This window comes from Puntigrus tetrazona, chromosome 6 (assembly GCF_018831695.1).
Source record: "Puntigrus tetrazona isolate hp1 chromosome 6, ASM1883169v1, whole genome shotgun sequence".
NCBI lineage: Eukaryota > Metazoa > Chordata > Actinopteri > Cypriniformes > Cyprinidae > Puntigrus > Puntigrus tetrazona.
In genome coordinates this window covers 20,514,951-20,522,233 of record NC_056704.1, presented here as the reverse complement: position 1 = coordinate 20,522,233, position 7,283 = coordinate 20,514,951, and the positions used below count along the sequence as shown (strand labels likewise).

Genomic DNA, 7,283 nt, shown 5'->3' with positions numbered 1-7,283 from the left:
ACATACATACATGCTTTTATTTTGAATGCAATTAATCTCGATTAATAATTTTAATTATTATATGTCATATTATATATATAAATATTTCAATAAACTATTGCATGTTATTGCAGATAATTTCCAACAATTTTTTTCATTTTTAGTCAATTAAAACTAAAACTAAAATTAAGGATTTGCTACAAGTGACTTTATTAGTGTTTTTAAAGGTTCATTATAAGTTGGATTGTTAATAAATATTATTTTTTAAACATATACATAAAATAAAAAATAAAAACACAAATCAAATAAAATGTGTATCAATATAAGAATAAATAAATGCCCTGTTGAGTGAAAAAAAACATTAAGTTATTACCATGGGAAAATTGCATAACAGGACAACGTTACATCTTGTAATAATGAGGTGTTTCTTTTTTCTTTATCTTCTCACAGACCTATTGCAAATTCATGCTTTTGCTGAGCCAAAACAGGCTTTATTAAATGGCCCATGGGGATTGAGAACCAGTATTACTGCATACATCACATTCACAGCGGAGAATATATGGCAGCAGCTCTCAGTGGAAACCTCTGATGCAATATTATGAAAGAGCCAAAGCCACTAACACACTGCAGTCTCTTGCCGCTGGTAACACTAGTGTAAGACCGTTCAAAATGCTGTCAAGCTACAGTACATGTTTCCCAGCTGTCTTTGCTGCTCATTCATCCTCATCTGACCCACCAGCGAAGCATTCCGCTGACCTCAGGTGTGTGTTTCTCATCTCTCTGTGTCCTGGAATCCTCTGACGTGGACAAAACTGCTGTAAGTGTTTCCTAACTGCTACTGAATGTCCTAATCACGTAAATAAAGAAAAAGTTCAAATAAGAACTTAAGGATGTAAGGAAGGCTATTCATTAACATTCCAGATGGCAGACTTGTGTTGCTAGACTAGTGCTTCTCAACACCAAAAGCAATCGAAATTGTCACAGATTTAGGAAAAAAAATCAGTTTTATGAACTATGAATTGTAAAGATGATTATAAAAATCATTTTTAAATCGGCTCATTTTACTGAATCAAAAACACACCAAGCGTTTATTAAGTATTGTATTATTATACATTTGTAGCATTTTATGTAGCGCTGTCAAATGATTAATTGCAATTAATTGCATACAAAATATAAGTTTAATACACATCTGTGTATATTTATTATCTATATATAAATACACACACATACAGTATATATTTGGAAAATATTAACATTTGTTTTATAAATAAATAATATATAAAACACAACAAATTTTCTGAAGTATATACATGCAAGTGTGTGTATTTATATATAAATAATAAACAGAAAACTCATGAACCTGAGTAGAAATATTGTTCTTATGTGTCAACATGTAGGCTATAGAAAAAATTTACTGAAGTGAAATTATTATTTCGATGCAGTCATGTTAATGCATCATTTAAAAAGACTTGCACATAAAAGTAACATTTATTTAAAAATCATATTTTTGTAGTAAAGCTATTAAAGTTATTCTAATAAAGTTATTCTTGCTCTCTGTATGCACTGTATGCTGTAAGAACATTAGCTGGGATAGGATTTTTTTTTAAGCAAAAATGGATACCCTAACAGTAAAAAATTTAAAAAAAAAAAAAAACGAAATAAAAAAAAACTATTTCCTAATCAGATAAAAAATTTGGAAGTGAATTTGGAATCAATCACCAAATGAGTAAAGATAAGCAGTCCTGTTTATAAATATGAGTCACAGCAGAATTCATGCATGCATTCATACAGAGTAAGGTATCTTAGGTGACCTTGAGTACACTCACTGCAAGCAATTAACAGTTTCCCAGGGTGCTCTGGGTGTGTTTTATTGGTTCACAGTCACCTCACTGAAGCACTCTCCTATGAATGGCGGCTGGAAGCACAGGGCCTCACCTACAGGAAAAGCAGCCAGGTGTAAACACGCTAGTAGTGTTTGGATTACACCACAGGAATCCAGGCTATGTGTTGACAGCGTTCCAACTCATATAGTCCAGACCCCATAAGTCACACCACAGAGAATACAGCCAGTGGCGGCACTCCTCGCCACAGTATGACTTTAACTCTGAGAGGATGTGCATAAATAGGCTGTAGTCACACTGTGAGACAACATGCTTTTAGACATGCACATTCATTTTGTCGCATACCATCCGTACACACCGTCTGCAAGCATTTAAAATCTAAAATTCCGATTGTACAGCTAAAACAAGAAAGCAGGAGCTAGACATTGATGTGCTAAGAAAAATGTCTGCCAAGAAATTGCATGCAAATGTATGAAGTCAGCTGGCTGTGTGAAAGAATATATAACGATTTTGGAGTGGCTATTATGATTTTCCACATTTGTAAATGTTCAATGTTTCCTATGGAAGATTTGCCACTTTTTTTAATTGCATACTTTTTTTCTTGCCATTCTGAGTTTATATAACACTACAGTTTTTTTCACAATTCCTTGAAAAGTGTGAGATATGAAGACATAATCGTGAGATATAAACTCAGAAAAGTTCGATTTAAATTTGCAATTCTGAGAAAAAAAGTCTGCATTGTGAGNTAAAAAAAAAAAAAAAAAAAAAAAACCTGCAGAATTTAAACAAGCTTTCATTGTCTCCTGTAGGTTTACTGCGAGAAAATATTTTGTGCTTTCTTGGTTTGTTAACTCAGAGGCCAGTCTTAAAAGTAATAATAGACCTAAAAAAAAAAAAGAATCATCTTGTTTCCATGGATGTATAAATTTATATGCCATTAAAATACACACACAATACTGAATCCGGCAATTTTACACAAAAAATGTCTCAGCACGTACAGGCTTCTGTTATCTAAAAGTGGACACGAGATTATCATGGTATTTAAATGGATGTGTGAAGAAAAAGAAGGATGTCAAAGCTACAGACCTTTTTGAAGAGCCGGATGACATCCTCGCTGATCTGAGCCAGGCGAACAATGACATTATTAATGTAGATGTCGTTAAGCGTGGCATGATCTCGGCTTTCTCTTCGAGTCTGGTTCAAAACCAGATACCAGCAGTTTACTGAAGAGAGGAGGTGCTGTTCTTTCCTGTAAGGCCAGAGAAAAGTGTATTAATGTTAAACACTATGTTAAGTTGGCTTGCTTGCTTTTTTCTTCCCTTCCCATTGAAATGTTTGGCTTGTTCTCCAAATAACATTTAATCTTCCTACAATTGTCAGATTGTCAAACGAAATACTTGAGAAGGTGAAAGAAGATATTTTGAAGAACGCAACCAAACAGTTGACGGTAGCCACTTACATAGTATGGAAAACAAATACTATGGAAGTCAAGGGAAGTCAAAATCAACTGTTTTTTTCAGAATATCTTCTTTTGTGTACAACAGAAAAAAAAACTCATACAAGTTTGATGAATGATGACAGAATTTTCAGTTTAGTGTGAACTGTCCCTTTAAGCCTTCAATACGCATGTACAGTACTCAGCACCTGACAGTAAACTGATCAGTTAATACCTTAACACTGCTAAAAATAATAACGCCAAGACAGAAATCATCCTAGCTTGAACTTAATCAGCTTTTGGGACCATAAGCTTGTGGACTGTGCTAACCCTTCACTTAGTCCTATCTTCTTAACCAATCAACAAGCTGAAGAATGGGGAATGCAGAAATAAATAACTGAGTTTAGAGTACTGACAGCTGAGAGATGAGGCTTTGGATAAACAACACAAGGAGCAAAGGCAATTACTTCAGAGAGTATTTGGACTGAGGGGAGAACATCAAAGTGTGGCCTCTTGCAAGAGTTAGTGAAATGCTAATCGCTGCTAATGAGGAACGTATATCTCCCTGCTGCATGTGGCGAACGTTATTAGCCCTGTAATCTGCCCTCAAATGAGGATAAACAGTAAACAAAGAAGCATATGCCAACCAGCACCCTATTAATACTGATTTTTGGGAGCTTGACAAGCTTAGCAAAATCAAATCCTGCATAGCTTAATATATGGAGGCATCTATAGATATTTCCCTAAAAAACGCTGTTTGGACAACCTGAATTACAATAATATTTCAGAATATCGCTGAATAAGACCCATTAATCATATACTATTGGTATTTACATGCATTTATAAAAAAAATCATTATATTACCATAAAAAATCCAAAGCATTATCAAGGCACAAGGTCAAAAACAAGGTAAAACAAGGTGCAATTGTACAACATTTAGTACGTTTCAACCCTAGAGATCTGTATTTTAATATTTAAATTTTCTGATTTGGAAATAAACTGATCCGCTGTGCTGTGGATACTCAGTGAAAAAATATGAGAATGTCATATGACTAGCAAAACACGAATGAATAAGTACCACTGTCCGTTCATGCATAGGTTCCTCTTAAAGATAAACTTTATATGCAGAAGATATGAACTGCGTTTACAAGAATGAGGAAAAGGAAAGAGTATAACGCAATGTGCCAGATCACACATATGTCACAGCAAGGCCCACCGAGAGAGCTGAAACTGTGTCTGTGCAAAATGATCAAAGATTTGAAACTAGCAATTGTAGCACTATGGGCCATGGGCTAGATATCTACAATAGATTAGAAATTGCCTTATTTCATCCAAAAGTGCAGAAAGACATTCTGTGGGCTTTTTCTTTTGTTCTCTTTTAATTTTTTTTTTTGCAATATTCAGAAAATAGATCAAAAGCGCTGCCCTGACTCTACAATCAAGGCCTGAAAAAAGGATCATATGATTCATAATCACATTTCTCCAATTGCTTTTTTCAATGTTCATGGTCCACGGTCCACAATCCATACAAAGATCACATAAAACTTTAAATGTCATTTCAAAGGCTTTGAAAAAGAGTGCAATGCTCAGAGGCTCTCACATACTTATACTATACTTTGTGTAGTTAAAAAAAAAGTAAAAAAAGGTGTGGGTAGAGACGATGCACATCCAGCTAACATGGCAAATCAAAAACTGGTTTTAAATCAGCTTGTTCTATTTAAAAAAAAAAAAAAAGTAATTACAGAAACATTATTTTCAAAGTGCTACAAAAACAGTTTTGTTAAAATTAATGATTCCAAAAAGCTAATGAATCAGTCCGCTCATACTGTAAGTGACTGAATTAACCACAATTAAAATCAGTCACTATATTCATCATGTTCTCAAAAGTACAAGAATCACACATAGAATTGTTAGGAATCATAATTTTATATTCTAATGCCTACAGTGAACACAGACTCAAATCCAACTACAGAAGCACAAGTCTGTGCACCTTACAGAAATTCTGACCACATGTACAATTTCTTTCTTATGTAAAAATGTGTATCTGCTCATGAAAAGCCATTTTCGGCTTATAAATATATAGTCAGCTGTTTTAACACACAACAGCCGCCTTGGGACAACTATACACCGCGCTGTGCTGTGATTGTTTGTGACAGGAGACAGGAGCTTCTGGAATTTGGTGATATCCTCTTTGTGGGCCACTTCAGTCCTCGGAAAGCCTCTGGCACAATAACAATATTTAAATAAAGTTCTTATCATAGCTTGGCTGTAAACACTTGCCTGTGATGTTCAATAACAACTGCAAAAAAAAAAAAAGAGTTTGCTTTTTTGTAGTATTTAAGCATTTTCCACAATTAAGCACATTTGAGTTGAGTGACAGTTCATGGCTTTGTTTATTGCTTTTTTTCTCGCAATGTTTGTTATTAAGTTGCATGGAATTGTTTAATCATTTTGCACATTTGTAGTAGGACATCCAAAAGTATAGCAAAAAAAAAAAAAAACAGCGTACCCCCTCATGTGCTCCACAGAAGAAAGAACAACATGAAAGTGAGTAGATGATGACAAAATGTTCATTTTTAGGTTAATGACTTCTACAAACAAAAGCACTTGAAAACTGAAAGTGTGTGTCTTATTGTTTCACAGCACTCTAGAGGCAAAATCTACCGAGTTTCCTGCGGTTCCACACACATAAATACAATAACACACGATAAGCAGCTTCAATCGTGCGCACGACTTCCATTGATCCACAAAACGGACTGATCCTCAGAGGTTTCCAGTAAGAACTGAGCATCATGTTGTTGTTAATCTCCACATATCGGATCCCTGTAAACAACTCTCTCCAACCCTCTCGGACTTCAGTACTTCACAGCTCTGCAGCTTGGTGAGTCAGAAAGGATTAAAAAAAGCAGAAATGACTGAGTGTGAATGAGTAAGTAAGTGTGGCATCTACTACTGCAGTATCACAATACCTTTTACATAAGTGCTGTTTTTTTTTTAAATTCATCTGTGTGAAGTGCATGGTTAGTATTATTACAAATTATAATGAACAGAAGTATGCAAGTATGCATTTGTAACACGTACATAAATAAAAAGGAGCGTATGTTATTGTCTTTTCTAACCTTTAAGGCTATGCAAGAGATTTAAAGATCTCTAATCCTATGCTAAGAAGCGATAATAAGCAGTTATCCTTATTGTGCTCAAAAACACCCACTCAGAGTATGAGTGGGGTTCAGAATCACTTCACACTTAGCTTCATTATAGCAACGCAAGCCATAAAACCCAATCATACAATCACACTCACGGCCTGCCACAATATTCATTCAAGAAAGTGTTTTTTTCAATGTGCCAAGCCCGATACAGCTTTATCAAAGAGCTTTTAATCCAGTCTGCGGTGGCTTGCTCAAGCTTATCTCTTGACGGAAAAGCAGAGGAAGGAATCAAGTGCCAAATCAGGAACTGTAGTGGAAACAGAAACGGGTGCACACGCTCCCCAGTTCAAATGCANCCCCCCCCAATTCAATCCACAAACACGCAAAATGAGGCCACCAATGTATGATTGCTCCCAGCTGTAGGTCCATGAGAGCACTGGAAAAGAAAGAGGAGAAAATTTCATCTGAGCACTGAATGGTTGGACAAGGATTAACTCAAAAGCTCACTGCTGATCATTCTGACCTCATTAATCTTACATTATTAGCCACATACTGGGAACCTAAACCAAAAGATGTGAACAGAATGTGTTCAACCAGCCTTGAACGTTTAATTTGGACTCAAGTTTAAAGGAATAGTGAATTCCTATCATCTTTTATTCTCCCTCATGTCATTCCAAACCCGTATGGCTCTTCTGTCAAAAACACGCAAGGTAAAATTTTTGAAGAAAATTCTGTCTGCTTTTAATAGTTTTTATATATGTCATGAAAGTAAAAATAGGGGTTGGCAAAATCCAAAACAACAAAACGTGCTATATGTGTCCTATGGTGTGACAGCAAAAATGTACAAAAAAAAACAAATAACATGAGAAAAATGCATCT

General features: G+C 35.1%; 1 protein-coding gene across 1 annotated transcript in view; it reads right to left on the bottom strand.

The window, feature by feature from the left end:
- The window catches only part of srgap3 (SLIT-ROBO Rho GTPase activating protein 3), a 128,835-nt gene that overhangs the window by 42,867 nt on the left and 78,685 nt on the right, over positions 1-7,283 (bottom strand). The window lies entirely within an intron of this gene.